Consider the following 17,526-nt stretch of genomic DNA (forward strand, 5'->3'; position numbering starts at 1 on the left):
GCTAGATGGTGCTTTGTTCAGGACCCATACAAGTAATAACAGAATACTTATTATTTTTTGAGCTTTTACTTATCTCATTTTATCCTTATAACAGCCCTATAAACTAAGGGGGGAATATAGTTGGATACTGTGGATCAGGCCTGTAATCTCAGCTACTCATGAGGCTGGGGCAAGAGTATAGCAAGTTCTAGGCTAGTCTGGAAACTTAGCTAGGCTCTCTCTCAAAATGCAAAATTAAAAGGGCTTGGAATGTAACTCAGTGGTAAAGCACTGCTGGGTCCAATCTCCAGTACCTAAATAAATAAATAGGGGTTGTGGCTGAGTGGTAGAGTGCTTGCCTGGAACGTGTGAGGCACTGGGTTCAATCCTCAGCACCACATAAAAGTAAATAAAATAAAGGTATTATGTCCGTCCACAACTAAAAAATATATTTAAAATAAATAAATGGAGCTTGAGGGTCCTGGACCAGGGAAGAATACTAAGCTGGATGTGGGAGAATTTATAGTTAGTAAAAAACTCTCCCATGACTCAGGATTTAACATACTGGCAAGCACACCTAGTATACTAGCAGTCCTAGTATATTGCTGGAATGACTTCTTGAAACTTGGAAGCAACAATGCCTGTGTAGTAAATAAAGTGGATTGTTAGAACTGTCATGACTAAGAAAAGGGTCATGATCCTCAAAAGACTCAGAGAGGTGGGCAAATTAGAGTGGCTTACCTATATAAAATCAGAAAGTAAACCAGTTGATGATATCCCCTGGGGAGGTCCAAAGACACTTCCTTTGTTAAGGCATTAACTGGTGATGTTGAAAAATTCCATTATAGTTTTCACTACAGGTCAGGGTTCTTTAGAGGGGAGATTGCTATGTAATTAGACTTCTTAGTGTCAAGGGGGATATGAGGACTGAAACAGCAGAGGACAGAGGGTAGCAGTTAACTGTCTGAGTCAAGGTACGTGTAATAACCATACTGGGCAGCAAGTATGGAATGGCAAAGAGAGAACTTTGACCTGTAGGAGTTTATATAGATGGTTAATAAGCTATGACAGTCCTAGGAACAAGACAGATGGGAAGCTATATTAACTTGCTAGGTTGCCATAACAAAAAACTACAGACAGATATTTAAAAGATAGAAAATTATTGTCTCACAGTTCTAGGGGTTAGAAGTCCCATATTAAGGGATCAGCAGGGTTAGTATCTTCTGAAGCTGATCCCCTTGGCTTATAGATGATCTTCTCACTCTGTCCTCATGTGGGCATCTCTTCATCTGTGTGTTGTCTATGTACTAATCTACTCTGCTTATAATAACACCAGTCATATGGGATTAGGCCCACCTATATGACCTCATTCTCTCTTAATTTCCTCTTTAAAGGCTCTGTTGTAAATATAGTCACATTCTGAAGTACTGGAGGTTAAAACTTCAACATATGAATGGAGGGAGGTTACAATTCAGCCTTTGACAAAAAATAAGGGTATTGCTTATAAAATTGATAAAAAATATCTGGACTGGGGGTACAGCTCAGTCGTAGAGGGGTAGAACTCAGCATGAATGAGGCGCTGGATTCAATATCCTGCACTTCTCTGAAGGAAAAAAAAATGAAAAAAATTGAGAATAGATGAGCAATAGACTGATGTCAGTCATCATAATGGAAAAGTCATGATCCCTTGCCCAGTTTCCATCATTGAGCACATTCTCAGACCCAGAGCTCATCAAGTGAACAAAAAGTCAGTCAGAAAAACAGACACATAGACCAATGGTACAGAATAGAAGACACAAAAACAAATCCACACAGATAGAGTCATCTGATCCTTGATAAAGGTGCCAAAAACATACAGTGGAGAAAAGATAGCCTTTTTGCCAATGGTGCTGGGAAAACATGTTATCCTTATGTAGAAAAATATGAACTAGATCCCTATCTCTTACACTACACAAAAGTCAACACAAAATTTATCAAAGGCCTAGGAATTAGACCAGAAACTATGCAACTCCTAGAAGAAAATGGGTCAACACTCCAACATATAGGCACAAGCAAAAGTTTCCTCAATAGGACTTCTAAAGCCAGGAATACCATCTAGAGTTAATAAATTGGTTGGTAATAAATTAAAGAGCTTTTGCACAGCAAAGGAAACAAGAATGTAAAGACAGAACCTACAGAATGAGAGAAAATCTTTCCTAGCTACTGTTCTGACAGAGGATTAATATCAAGAATATATAAAGAACTCAAAAAACTTAACACTAAAAAATCAAATAACCCAAATAATAAATGGGTAAATGAATTAAAAAATCTTTCCCAAGAGAAAAAATACATGATGTACCCGGTTTTGTGTACAATGAAACAAAATGCAGTCTGTAAAATATAAACAAATTTTAAAAATAAATGCAAATGGCTAATATATGAAAAAAATTTTTCAACATTGTTAGCAATTAGGAAAATGCAAATCAAAACTATACTGAGATTTCATCTCACACCAGTCAGAATGGCAACCATAAAAAAATACAAACAATAATAAACGCTGGAGAGGATGGAGAAAAAGGAGCACTTTTATATTGTTGGTGGGACTGTATATTAGTACAACCACTATGGAAATCAGTATGGTAGTTCCTCAAAAGACCAGGAACAGAACAACTATATGACCCAGCTATACCACTTCTTGGTATTTATCCTAAAGAATTAAAGTCATACTATAGTGATACATGCATACCCATGTTTATAGCAGCACAATTCACAATAGCCAAACTATGGAACTAGCCTAAGTGTTCATCAGTGGATGAGTGAATAAAGAAAATGTGGTATATATACACAAGGAAGTTTTATTCATCCATAAAGAAAAATGACATTATGGCATTTGTTGGTAAATGGATGGAACTGGAGACCATCATGTTAAGTGAAATAAGCCAAACTTAGAAGTTCAGGGGTCGTATGTTTTCTTTCATATATGGCAGCCAGAGAGGAAAAAGTAAAAGAAAGATGGAGAAAATCTCATGAAAATCAAAGGGGGATCAGTAAAGGGCCCAGGAGGAGGAAGAGGGGAGGGAAAGAAAAAATACTGGAGAATACTAGCCCAATTACATTGTTATATTCTGCACATATATGAAAATGGAACAACAAATCTCACCATTACGTACAGCTGTAATGCACTGATAAAAAAAAATATGGAAAAAAACAGGCCCTCTAGAGGAAGGATCCTGCAATGCCACAGCATATATGTACATATAGTCATGATTCCAGAAATTTTTCAAGAGAACCCAGGCCATTTATCAATGTGAGTATATACTGGGAAAGAGGAGTACCCATTTTAGGGGCTGAAATTAGAAAATCCAAAGAACCATCACAGGCCCCTGTTAGAGAGATATACCAAGACCTGGTAAGAACTGGATTCTTGGCCCAACTCTCACAGTGACCCCAATGGATCCACAGAGCCATCCTGTGATCATATCTCAGGTCCCTGAGTATATTATTGCAATGTATATACTCAATAGTTGGAAGATCCCTCAAACTGCACTTTCACCTAAGGAGTAAAAACCATTATGGTAGAAATGGCTAAGTGGAAGTTTCTGAAACTCCCTCACTCAACCAAAATCTTAAGCAATGCCACATCCCAACTGAAATGGAAAAGTAATGCCAGATTCCTTAGATCCTGCTTATTAAGAAAACTTTGAGGTGTATTCCATGGGTGCCTTCAAATCCCCGATAGGACTGAGTCCCAGTTGCACACAGCTGTGATCTGCTCACTAATATATTTTGCATTGACTTCCTTCTTTCCCTGTCTCATTTTTCTATTTCTCTACCATGCTTCCTATGACTTCCTCTCAGACAGACTTTATACACAAATATTGACCTTAGTATCTAATTCTGGAAAAATCCAATCTAATACAGCTTCCCTATGACTTCTGTTCATACTAAAAAATAGAGTTTTTGTTGCTGTCATCATCGTTGCTTGCTACCAAAAAAATGATTGTGCCATATACAGCATTCTGTAATGATCTTTTTTCATTTTGTGATGCTTAATGAAATTTCTTCCAGGACAATAAATTATATATCTAAGTCATGTTTGTTTGTTTTTGTAGTACAGAGGATTGAACCCAGGGTCTCACTTATGCTAAGCAAGTGCTCTACCACTGAGCTGCACACCAACCATTTTACTTTATTATATTTCATTTTATTTTATTTTGAGACAGGATCACACTAAGTTACTTAGGCTGGTCTCAAACTTGAGATTTGTCAACCAGGTAACTCCACATAATGTACAACCACAAGAATAGGAAGTTATACTAGATGTATGTATAAAATGTCAAAATACATTCTACTGTCATGTATATCTAAAAATAATAAAATTTAAAATAGTTTTAAAAAAACTTGTGATTCTTCTGCCTTATCCTTCCAACTATCTGTATTACAAGTGTGTGCCACCATGCCTGGCTTCTAATTCATATTTTAATAACTGTGTCATATATTGGCTATACCATTCCCCTGTTGCTAAACATTCAGGTAGATTTCAGTTTTCTATTTAATATCTCTCTCTCAAAGAGTTAGAGCAACTAAATTATCTCTAACAAACTTTAGGGAGTACTTCCCCCATCCTTGATGGCATACAATGTTGTTAATCCTTTAACTTTTAAATCATATGAATGGGGGCTGGTGTGTAGCCCACTGATACAGGACCTGCCTACCATGCATGAAGGCTCTATAATGGAGTCCCAGTACTTCAAAATAATTATTATAATAGTAATAATAAACCAAATGAATGGTAAAGTTTCAGAATGTTCCTCTATTTTTAGAACCACTAGGAGGGTTGTCTACCCTTTCATACATTCACTGGCCATTTAGATATCCACTTTGTGAAATGCTCATTCATATCTTTGGCCCACTTTTCAATTAGGCTTTTATTTTACAGAAAGTCTAAGTATTATATATATGTTACTTGTATATGTATTTAATATGTATTAAAATATTTTCTCATACTATATGATGTGTCATTTGATTTTATGTTGGGGGGCATAAAATGTTTTTAAACATTGTGCAGCCAATAAATCTTTTATATGGCTAATGCATTTTATGTCTTACTTCAAAATTTCTCCTTGAGCCCAATAAATGTTCTCCTAGACTCCAATAAGTATTATCCTAAATATTACAAAAACATTTTTATAGTAAAATTGTTCATCCAAAATTATAGATAAACAAGGTTTGGAAAAGCTAGAATGATCTGTATAGTAATGGAATAGAATTGAAGATATCAGTTATGAACTCATGTTTAGCTTAATAGATACAGATGGTCACACATAAAATATTTATAAACACATGTATAGACTCTAGTTAGTATAACATATATCTCTCTGCTATGTCAGCTGAAAGGTCCTAGAATTATGACATCCCTGATTCAATGAGCATATGTAGTGCCCAGATCTTGGTTTCTAACACCATTCTCTAATAAAATGCACCAGAACTCCTTGGAGAAATGACTGGTTCTAGAAGCTGGGACAGGAATATAAAAGATGAACTTGGAGCATCTTGTAGAACTCACAAGTAAGGAAATGCTCAAAAAATTTTAAAATCACAATAGTGAAGGTATGTCAAAGGGGTATAGGATCCAACTGAATGTATTAAATTATAACCCAAAGTATAAGACAAATATCCATACTGTTATAGATGAAAGAACAATTTTTTAAAAATTTAAATGATTAAATGGGAGAAAAGAGACAAATATCCCATGCAGAAGAATTTCAAATAAGTTATGTATATATTTCACCCTCAAGTAGGTGGATTATAACTCCCCTCTACCTAAGTGTGAAATGTGCATTGTGACATTCTTCCAAAGAGTAAAGTGTGAAAAACAGCTTTTTTAAAAAGAGCAACTTTACAGGAGGGAAATATAACAAACACTACCTCAAACAGGTGATCAAGGTTAATATCAACAGCAATAAGCCATGTTGACTGTACCATTGATATGGGACAAAAGGGCATGTTGCCTCTGAGTCTTCTTTCCAAAAAAAATCAAAACACCAATCTAACTCTGATCTAAAAACCAAAACAAACAAACAAAAAACCTTTCAAGGTCATCAAAATTAAAAGTCTGAGAAAGTCACAATTAAGAGGAATCTAAGGAGATATTACTAAATATAATGTGTTATCCTGAATGGGATTCTTTTTCTAAAGGAGATTAGAGGAAAACTAATGAAATATGAATAAAGTGTGGAAAAGTAACAAAATAAAAATTACTATAAATTAAAATATATAAATGTGTCAATATTCCTTTATCAATGTGAACAAATTATGACAAATATACCATGTTAATGTTAGTTAATCAAAACAACTGGGTGTGAGGTAACCTGGCTCTGTTTTCTTTCATTTCAATAGATAACTATACCAACATCTATTTATCAAATCATTGAATTGAAGTGCTCCTTTTGTTATATAATAATTTGTTGTGCATATTTGCACTTAATTTCTGGATAATTTTATTTCACTGGTTTATTTTTTATTCTTCTGTCAATACGATGCTGTTTTGATTATGGTGACTTTTTAATATTTTTAGCAACTGGTAAAATATACTTGCAACTAATACCACTAAGGACCAAATTTCCTTTAACATATAAAGAATTATAATCCGTAAGAAAATGAGAATCTAGTAGAACAATCAACAAAGAATATGAATGTACAGTTTGCAAAACCATAAATACAAATGGCCCTTAAACCTATGAAAACATGTCCAAACTCCCTTGTAATTACAAAAGTGCAAAATAAGACCACCATGAAATACCCTTTTCTTTTCACATAAGACCACATGTTCAATAACACATGAAAGTGGAGGGAAGGGGCATTTTCATACATTGTTGATGGGAGTGTAAAGTGTTACAATTCTTTTTTTTTTTTTTTTTGAAGTGCTGGGGATCGTGTTACAACTCTTAAAAGAACAATTTGGCAATATCTATCAAAATTTTAAAAATGAATGCCATTTGACCCAGAGATCCTATGCCTAAAATTTTCTACACAGATACTTAGGGATATACAAATTGTATATACAACATTATTCACTGAACATTATTTGTAATAACAGAAGATTGGCTAACCACCATTAACAGGGTACTGGTTAAACAAACACCATTAACAATGTGGTGCATCTATAAAATGAGATATCGTGTAAACACAGAAGGAACAAGAAGTAAGTTCATTCTATAAATCTGAAAATTACATTGTTAAGACAAAAAAGCAATATGCAGAGCAATGTGTATATTACTTGTGTAAAAAAACACGATCCAGGGTTGGGGTTGTGGCTCAGGGGTAGAGCACTTGCCTAGCATGTGTAAGGCACTGGGTTCAATCCTCAGCACCACATAAAAATAAGTAAATAAAATAAAGGTAAAAATATCATGATCCAAATATCTCTGAGAAACTGTTGACCTACATGGAAGATAACCGAGTGGTTGGGGAGAGGGGTAGAGGAGAGCTTTGTCACTGGTAATTTTTAACCTAAACCATATGAATATTATACTTATTCAAAAGAATAAATAAAATTTTAATTTTCAGTAGTATTATAGGGAATGTCTTAATGTGATTATCTTCATTATTTTGCCTGATAATCTAAATATACCTTTTGAATGTATTTATTTCTTCTTTAGGTGTGCCTATAAATATCAGGGATTTGCCTTCTCTTTTTTTCCCTTCCTGCCATTATCTGAATGATTTTTGTCACCACCATCCCCTGACATCCTTATTCTTGAAAAGCTTCTCAAATTTGACCTTTATTACATCAAATGTTTTCTCTGATATGTAGATGCTGATCTATGATGGGGGGGTAAGGGAAGAATGGAGGAACTTTAGACTGGGCAGAGGCAGTGAGGGGAGGGGAAGGGTCATAGGGGTGGGAAAGATGGTGGAATGATATGGATATTATTACTCTATGTACCTGTATGATTGCAGGAATGGTGTGACTCAGCATTGTGTACAACCAAAGAAATGAAAAGTTGTGCTCCATTTGTGTACAATTAGTTGAAATGCATTCTGCTGTCATGTATAATTAATTAGAACAAATTTAAAAAAACTATTGTTTAGGAAGGAAAAACAAAAAAAATTATAAATTATTTCTGTAATTCAATGAGATTTTTATAGATTCTTTTTTGAATTTCATTATATTTGTTATTTGTGGGAAGACCAATTTTTGGTATCACTTTCAATTTGTTCAGATTTTGTTTTATATTCTCAAATAAGAAGTTACAATGTTCATCATATAAATCCTATGCATCTTCTGTTCCATTCATTCCAAGGTATTTTAAATTTTTGTCAATGTTTTGAGTGCAATATTTTCCCATTGCTAATTCTAACTGGTTATTGGTAACATAAGGAAATTCTATTGGTTTTTCTAATCATGTAGCTAATCACCTTACCAAAAACTTAATGTATTAATTCTGGTAGTTTTGTCAAAATAGAGTCCATTAAGTTTTCTATGAATATAATGAAAATGGGATAATTTTTCAAATTTTTCCTGATATTTATTCCTTTGTATTAGTTTTGGTAAAAGCTAAACACCAGAGAGTGAAAATACAAATAGGATCAAAGTGCATTTCTTTCTTGCAAAGTCATCTGATCAGTCTAGATTAACGGGACGCTATTGTTTCACAAGGTTACTCAATGATCCAGGTACCTTTTCTCTTACTGTTCTACCATCTATTGGGGTGTTGTATCCATGTGCGTGGTTGAAGCCGGGGTTCAGTTGTACTCATATTCCAGCCTGTATGGAGCAGGATGAAAGAAGAATCTAGGACAAGCAATTTCCTTTAAAGCAATTGAAGGGGAACAATGAACTCATCACTTCTGTGCATATTCCACTGGTGCAAACACAATCTGCACTTAGCTTTAAGAGAAATGTAGTCTTTCAACATGTACTTTAAAGATGTGTGTTTAAGGAAGAAGTTGAGAACTTATCTGGGGGAACAACTAACAGTATGCTATACCTACTACTCCATTTTCTTGTTTTACTATTTAGACCATCCAAAACAATGTTGAATAATAGTGGTAATAACATCCTTCTCTCATTCCTGATTTTAATGAAAATGGCTTTATATTTTCATGATTTATTATAGTGTTTGCTGTTGAGTTTTGGTAAACAGTTTTTAAAATCATAGTTACTAATTTCTTTTTAGTTTATTCATTTATTTATTGTGGGGATTGAACTCAGGGCCTATGTGAATGATAAGCAAGTCCTCTACCACTGAGCTACATCTCCAGCCCATCTCTTTCTCTTTTTTTTCTTTTTTCTTTTTCTTTTTTCTTTCTTTCTTTTTTTCTTTTCTTTTCTTTTCTTTTTTTTTTTTTTTTGCACCAGGAATTGAACCCAGGAGTGCTTACCTACTGAGTCACATCCCCAGCCTCTTTATATTTTTAAATTTTAAGACAGGGTCTCACTAAGTTGCTTAGGGCCTTGCTAAGTAGCTGAGGCTGGCTTTGAACTTGCAAGCCTCCTGCCTCAGCCTCCTGAGTCGCTGGGATTACAGGCATGTGCTACTGCACCCAGCCATCCTATTTCTTTTTAATCTCCACTTTACTTTGAATGTTTATTAGGAATGACTGTTGAATTTTTAAATGCCTTTTCAGTTTCTATTGACATAATGATATGAGTTTTCTGCTTTAATTGCTTCATTTCAAATTATATTCATAGATTTCCTACATTGAATCATTTTTGCATTTCTGAAATTAACTGTATCCATCATGGTGTTTTATTCTTTGCCACTCTGCTAGATTCAATATATCAACATTTTATTTGAAATTTCTATGTGCATATTATATACAAATATTATCATATTTTATATGCTGTCATATTTAAGGCTATGCTAAAAGGGCTTACAAAATGAATGTGGGATCTTTTCATCTTTTTCTATGGTCTGAGGACTGGTGCTAGCCTGTAAAGTGTTTGTTACCATCCACATGAGAAAAATACAGAAATTCAGAGGATTTGGAAAACTTTACAGCAATTTGACATAAATCCAAACAGTGACCAGTAGACTCATCAATGAAAAATATATTCTTTTGGAATTATTTTCCTTGTTCCTGTGCTAAATTTGTTCTGATTATATTTAATGAAATGTAATTTCTGAGAATTCTAAAATTTCATGAACTGGAAAAACTGAACTGGCACTTTATACCTTATTATTTGATTTTTTAAATCATTTTATTTAATTTTACAAAAAATATATATCCACCATATATTATTTTAAAACACCATAATTATAAGGTGTTCTTAAAAATTTATCCTTCACTACAGATATTTTGAAAAGCCCAGGTCTAGTATAGAATAAATGGCACTGAAGTTATTTGCTCTTGAAACATTGGCTTGAACTGATGGGCGCTATGGTGCACACCTGCAATTCCATCAACTCCGGAGACTTGGGCAAGATGATCATAAGTTCAAGGCCAGCCTCAGAAATGTAGCGAGACCCTAAGCAACTTAGACTGTCCCAAAATAAAACATAAAAGTTCGGGGGGGGGGCGGGGACTGGGGATATGGTTTAGCACCCCACGGGTTCAATCCCCAGTACCAAAGGAAAAAATTACCTTGAATTTAGATGCACACCCAACTGGACCTGGCGATTTTTCCACTCTTTTCTATGTTATTGCTGTCTTCAGGTTTTCTATGTGGGGTCAGCCTTGGTAGTTTATAGTTTATAGCTACACAATCGTTCCTTCTGTATATGTATTCGCATTTTTTTTACACATGCTAATCTCTTAAAATTCTTTATATATCAAATAACTGTGCTTTTTTTCATTTGATGCATATTTGTGCTTTTTAAATCTACTGTGTCATTATTAATATTTTCTGTACTTTTCCCCTCCCTTCCTTTTTTTTTCATTCCTCCTACCTTAGTTGGGCTAGCTGTGATTTTATTTTATTGGTCCTTTCAAAAACAAGCTTTGGGGCTGGGGTTGTGGCTCAGTGTGTGAGGCACTAGCCTAGCATGTGTGAGGCACTGGGTTTGATTCTCAGCACGAAAATAAATCAATAAAATAAAGGTATTGTGTCCATCTACAACTAAAAAAATATTAAAAGCAAAAACAAAAAGACCAAGGTTTGTGGGGAAGGGGAATTGTCCAAACCGCGGCCTGGGTCTGAGCTGGCGCGGAGTCCCGGATTTGGGGTCACTCAGGCAAAGGAAAGGCGCAGCGTAGAGTCTCAGCAGACTCCAAAAGGCCAAGAACTACTGGGGGCCGGAAGTAGGGTTTTCCGGGCTTCGGAAGTCGCACCGGGGTCCATTTTCCGGCGTAGTCTTCCCGGATGCCAACTCCTCCTACTTTGTCACCGCCTCCTGCAGGATCCGCGGTATCTGGCCCCTCACGGATCCGCTCCTGCCATCGCCGCTGCAGCTCTATTCGTCCTCTCGCACCATATGTTCAAGCGACAGATCAGGGAGTACACAGAGGTACACAGCCTCAGGACTTCAGCTGGATGCATAGCTAGAAGGGTGCCCTTCACGGGATCAGTTAACAAAAAGACTCCAGAGCCCTTATCACGCTCCCATATAGGATATACTTACTGCGGATCTTGTTACTAGTGCTTCTTGCCTTCGCGTCCTGTGTCCCCTATCAGTGGGCACTTTCCAGTGTGGATAGATGCAGGACATCTCCCTGTCACCTCCCTATCAATCAAAAGATTTATGGAGAACTGAAGATGAACAGCATCGTATACATTGGGCATACATTATTAAAGCCATGGCACGTCATTAACATGGATACCATTATTTCTGTATTAGCTGGAAAACCGAGAGAATCAAAAAAGAATTTCAGGAAACTATACAGTAAATACTTAGTGCAGCACTGTTAATAGAAATACAATGTAAGCCATAAATGTAAGCTACAAGCATAATTTTAAGTGCTCTAGTGGCCATATTTTTTAAAAAGTTAAGCAGACTGGGGATGTAGCTTATTGATAGTGTGTACTCAGTGTCCCCAGCATCAAAAAAACAACACACACACACACACACACACACACACACACACACAATATGCACCATATATATATATATACAAAATGTCATAATTATTCAATATAAAATTATGAGGTATTTTACATCTTTTCATTCTAAAACTTTGAAATCTTGTATATATTTACATTTCCAGCACAATTCTTTTCAGATTAGCTGCATTTCAAGTGCAGCTAAACTCAGTAAGAAACTGCAAACAATTGGGAGTGGTGGCCCACACCTGTAACCCCAGCAATTCCTAAGCTGATGCAGGAGGATACCAAGTTCAAAGTCAGCCTCAGCAACTTAGCAAGACCCTGTCTCAAAATAAAAAATAAAAGGGGCTGGAGATGTACCTTAGTGGCTAAGTGCCCCTGGGTTCTCAGTCCCACAGTACCAAAAACCAAAAAGCAACAAACAAAAAAATGAACAAACGAAACCATAAACAGCAGTTTCTTCCATTCTTGCCATTGGGGCAAAGGGTTCTGAACAATTACTCTGCTATATCTCAGGAGAGATTTATCTTTTGGCTATCTAGAACCTAATCTAGATAAATCATGTAGGAGTACTACAGAACAAATGGACCACATATAATTTTGCAATTACTTGAAGAAATATCAATACAATATTTGATGCATATTGTTACTAAATGGAGCTCCAGAATATTGAAATGACTATGAGCTTTTCCTGTTTGATTTATGTCCAACCAAGTTAGTGTAGAAATTGGCAAGAATTCCCAGTGAGTAGAGCAACTGGCACACTCCTGGCCCATTAAAGCTCTGGATCTTCAGGGATGCCACAGTGTATCTTCATCCTTTGTCCATGAACATGGCCCAGCCCTGCCCTTCCTGAAATACTGTCCCTGATTTTGGGGAACACAGAAACCTCAAACTAATAGAATGTCCTCATTTTCTAAACAGAGTAGCTCTTTTAAAGTTTCAGTTCATTAAAAATGTCTATCTTGTTTAGGGCAATAGAAGGAAATAAATAGTTTGATTTAAAGTTTCCACCATGGCAGACCGCCCTTTGAATGCTACTTGTTTTTTGCCTAATATATCATTTAACAGATCCTAAACATCCACTCTGAACATTTGTGCACATATATTTCACGTGCAGAACAATTTTGAAAATTGCACACAGATAAAATATGTAGAAGTTTTAATAGATTGAGTTTTCTTTTTTTTTAAACAGGGTCTCACTAAGTTGCCCAAGCTGGCCTCAAATTCAAAGTCCTCCCACCTCAGCCTCCTAAATACCTGGGATTACCATGAGCCACCACACCCAGCTTGAATTTATTTAGTTTTTAAAGGTAGCTTTTTGGTTTTGGCTTTTACCGTTTTTTTATTTTTGAGGCAGACACAGAGAGGTGCCACTCAAGCCTCACTTCAAGAAATGTCTCACTATTCAATTGCAAGGAGTGTGGTTAGCCGTTAGTGCCACAAGTTGCTTGGGTTTTTTGTGCCTAAGGCTAATGAAGGAACAAGGGGAGGCACTGGTATGTAGCATTTTCTGCTTAAATCAGGAGACAATTTTGATAGACAATCTTTGCTCTAGATGGGCTGCCAGAGATTTATCAGATCTGCATTGAAATCTTGTAACTCTCCCTTCCCCTGTTTTTCACAAATATTACTCTTCTATAAATCTTTTTTCTTTTTTTTTTTTTAATGTTTTATAGGGGCTGGGAATGTAGCTCAGTTGGTAGAGTGTTTGCCTTGCAAGTACAAGGCCCTGGGTTCAATCCCCAGGACTGAAAAAAAAAAAAGAAATGTTTTATAGTTGTAAATGGACAGCATGAATTTATTTATTTATTTATTTTTATGTGGTGCTAAGGATCGAACTCAGTGCCTCACACATGCTAGGCAAGTGCTCTGCAGCTACAGCCCCAGCCCAATCTTTATTTTAACCACTCACTGTCTGTTTCCCAGAGAACCCAACCTGTGACAAGTTTCTAATTCAGTCATTTTGAGCTCTTTCATTAATTCCCTGTTTATATTTTCCTTTAGATAACTTTTTTAGTTTTGAAAATGATCTCTTATTTGGATTATTTTCATTGCTTTCTTTTTAAATAACAAAACATATTCTACAATGAGGCATTGCAAACTGCTTGACTTAAATGCTTTCTAATTCTACACAGACCCTGCCTCTCCCAATTTTTCCATCTAGCCACTGCCTATATCTGCATAACCTACATAGATCCTGAACACATTTGTGATTTTTGATTTAAAGTTATGCATTTTCTTCTAAAGAAAACTTTAAGTGCCAGGCACAGTGGTGCCTAACTATAATCCCAGCAACTCAGGATGCTGAGGCAGGAGGATTCCAAGTTCAAGGCTAGTGACTTAGCAAGACTCTGGAGAGAGAGAGAGAGAGAGAGAGAGAGAGAGAGAGAGAGAGAGAGAGAGAGAGAGAGAGAGCGAAAGCCTTAGGTAATCATATGTTTTGGTATAATGTAGTCACTTTGTTATTTCCAAAAAAATTTGTAGTTTCTGTTTTCATTTTCTCTTTTATCTATGAGTATTTAAGAGAATGTTCCTCAATTTCCAAGTTGTAAAAATATTTTGACCATTGTTCATTATTTTTAATCTTACTGGCTTATAATGAGAAAGTACAACTCAAATTCTCTGCTTATTTAAATTTATAAAATTTTCCTCTATGAAAAAGAACACAATTGATAGGAATTAGACAATAATTTATATTTTAAATATGTATAGACATATATATGGTGGTACATTGAACTTGTTGGTTATATTATTCAAATCATCTCTTCTATAACTCTTCTATAATCAATTTGTCTAATTGATCACTCAAGTTCTGAATGAGGTATATTATAATCTTCCATTATAGTGGTTTTTTTATATCAAAGTTCCTTGTTTGTAAACGTTAAACGTTTAAACATTAAGCTGCTCTAATAATTTAGTACATAAAAATTTAGCATTCACCTTTTCATCAAGGATTGAACTAGTTATGCCCCTTGCTTTGATCTTATTTAATGCTTTTTATCTTGAATTCCACTTTTTCCTAATGAAACTTAGCAACTTAACGTATATTTATGATCTCATAGTTTTGGTGTTTCAGGTATCTGAGCATGGCCTAACTGGGTCTTTTGCTTCAGAATTTCTCATAAATTTGCAACCAACTTGTCTACTTAGGGTCTTACAGTGCAATCAAGGTGTGCAGCTGGGACTCGGATCTCATCTCAAGGTTCAGCTAAGACAGAATGCACTCCCAACCTCACTTACATGGTTGTTGGCAGAATTCAGTTCCTTGGTGGCTTTTGGACTAAGGGCCTTGGGTCCTTGCCAGGCAGCCTGGTGTATCAGAGTAATCATACAGGAAGAGCCAGAGAGAATATGAACAAGACACAGAAGGGACAGTCTTTCTTTTACCTAAATTTGAGGATGGCATCCCATTAATTTTGCCATAATACATTTTTTTACAAGCAAGTCATTGGATCCAACATGCGCAAAGGGAAGGATTTACACAAGGAAGTGAATACCAGAAGGCAGGGATCATTGGGAACCATTTCATAAGCAACCTACACAGATGGTTATAGGATTTTTAGTTAACAGTTCTTTTCTCCCAACATCCTGTAGTTGATGTTCCACTGTTTTGTAGCTTTTATGTTGTAGATGAAGTCCAATCCTAATTTGTTTCCTTTGTATGTATATTAAATCCAAGAAAATACAAACATCTCTGTATATTTAAAATAGACAGAATGTGATATTACAGGGAATAGATTACACAAATAATGGAAGAACTGATAAACCAAACGGAACAATGAGGGGCATCCTAAAGACTAGCTATCGTGGGAAGTTACTACTGTCCCTAAACTGGAAGGTCAAAGGAAGTTAGTCAAAGGTATTATTGGAGCCCAAGGGTCAGGGTTACCCAGTGGAAGCTGCAACCACTACCAGCGATGTTAAGGCAGAGGAAGGTGGAGAAATACTTTGGTTCCTCCCTGTCCCCTGCCTCTAGCCTTCCACCAGTGCCTCCTACTGGCCAAAGCCAGCTAGAAGCCAGAATGTGTTCTTTCGTTTGGAACTTGTAAGATCTTCTCTTTATCCTTGGAATTCCAGGATTTGACAAGGAAAGGTTTTGTTATGTGTCTTTTTTCATTATCATTAGTGAGACTCAGTAAATACTTTGAATTTACAAACCCAAATCTTAAACTGAGGGGAATTTTCTGCTATTATTTATTTTCTTCCCTTTCTTAAGATTACTTTGCCCTTCTGGACTCTTGTTATTTTCATGACAAATCTTATGGATCTGTTCTCTAAGTCTTTTAACCTTCATGATTTCTACTTATTTATATTTTGCAAGATATATTGAAGATATTTTCTTCTACTTTATCTTCAAGATTATTAATTTGGTTTTCAGTTAGTCATCATCCTGTTTTTTCAGCTTATTACAATATTAAATTTTCAAATTCTAAAATCATGATTTCTAGTTCTACAATGTCTTTTTTTGCTCTAAGTGCACACTCTTAAATCTCTCATTACTTTTTTGTCAGAGTTCATTATTTCATAAACTTGTATATGACACAGCATGTGCCAGGTTCCATCCAAAACATTTTACAAATATTAACTTGTTTAATCATTTAATAATTCTCTCTGACTTGTCCTGTAGTTCCCCATCAATACAAGCCACCTATCTAGTGGTATGAATTAGTCTTCCTTATTCTATTTAATAGATTTCCTTAAGTGAATCATTTCCCTATGTCTGCTCATGATTTTGACTTCTTAGCAAGGAGGTCATATTATTAAGTTCTCCTAAGCAGTGGTATACCAGTTTTTGCTCTTGTGGGTCAAAGTAAATTCCACAAAGATCCATTATGCTATTGCTGAGAAGCAGGGAGGAAACCTCTTTGCCCCACATTTTCCTGAGTCTAAGTGTCAGTCACTTTCAACCATAGTGTCTGAAAGCAACTCAATTCAGCAAAGTAGTTTTCCTTGAGGCCCATTATTGTCATCCAAATCAGATAGGCCCCTTAGGACTTCAGGAAAGTTGGCAAAGAGGCCCACACTTCATAGAACATGGTCGATATAGCAGAACTTCCTCAAAGAACCACAGAACCATCATCTTTATCTTAGGTTTCAAGAGATATGCCTTTGCTGTCTACCACTGTCCTTGGACTCTCACTTAGCACTAAGCAGGTGAGATCATCTTGACCAACTGAAGAGAAACTCCAGAGCAAGAGTCCCTATCTGAAGTGTGTCATGTTGAGCAGAAATTGTCATGTGCTAGTATCACTGCCATTTGTAATCATTTTCTGGACAATGATTGCATTCCATACCCACTAAAAGATCCTGAAAGAAATATGGCCTTAGATACAACTCCTAGATTCCATTACCTTACCTATCCTGGCTGTTGTGTTATTCTTAGGAAGGATTCAGGAAGAAGGGTATGTTGGGTTCATTTTGTCAAGCTGCCATCTTCCCAGAATTTGAGGATAACATATCCTTTTTTTTCCTTTTTCCTTTCTACACTATAGATACATTATAGCAATGCTAATTCTTTTTTTAATTAATTGTTTTTATTTTTACAGACACATTTTGATTCATTGTACACAAATGGG

This window comes from Sciurus carolinensis, chromosome X (assembly GCF_902686445.1).
Source record: "Sciurus carolinensis chromosome X, mSciCar1.2, whole genome shotgun sequence".
Classification (NCBI taxonomy): domain Eukaryota; kingdom Metazoa; phylum Chordata; class Mammalia; order Rodentia; family Sciuridae; genus Sciurus; species Sciurus carolinensis.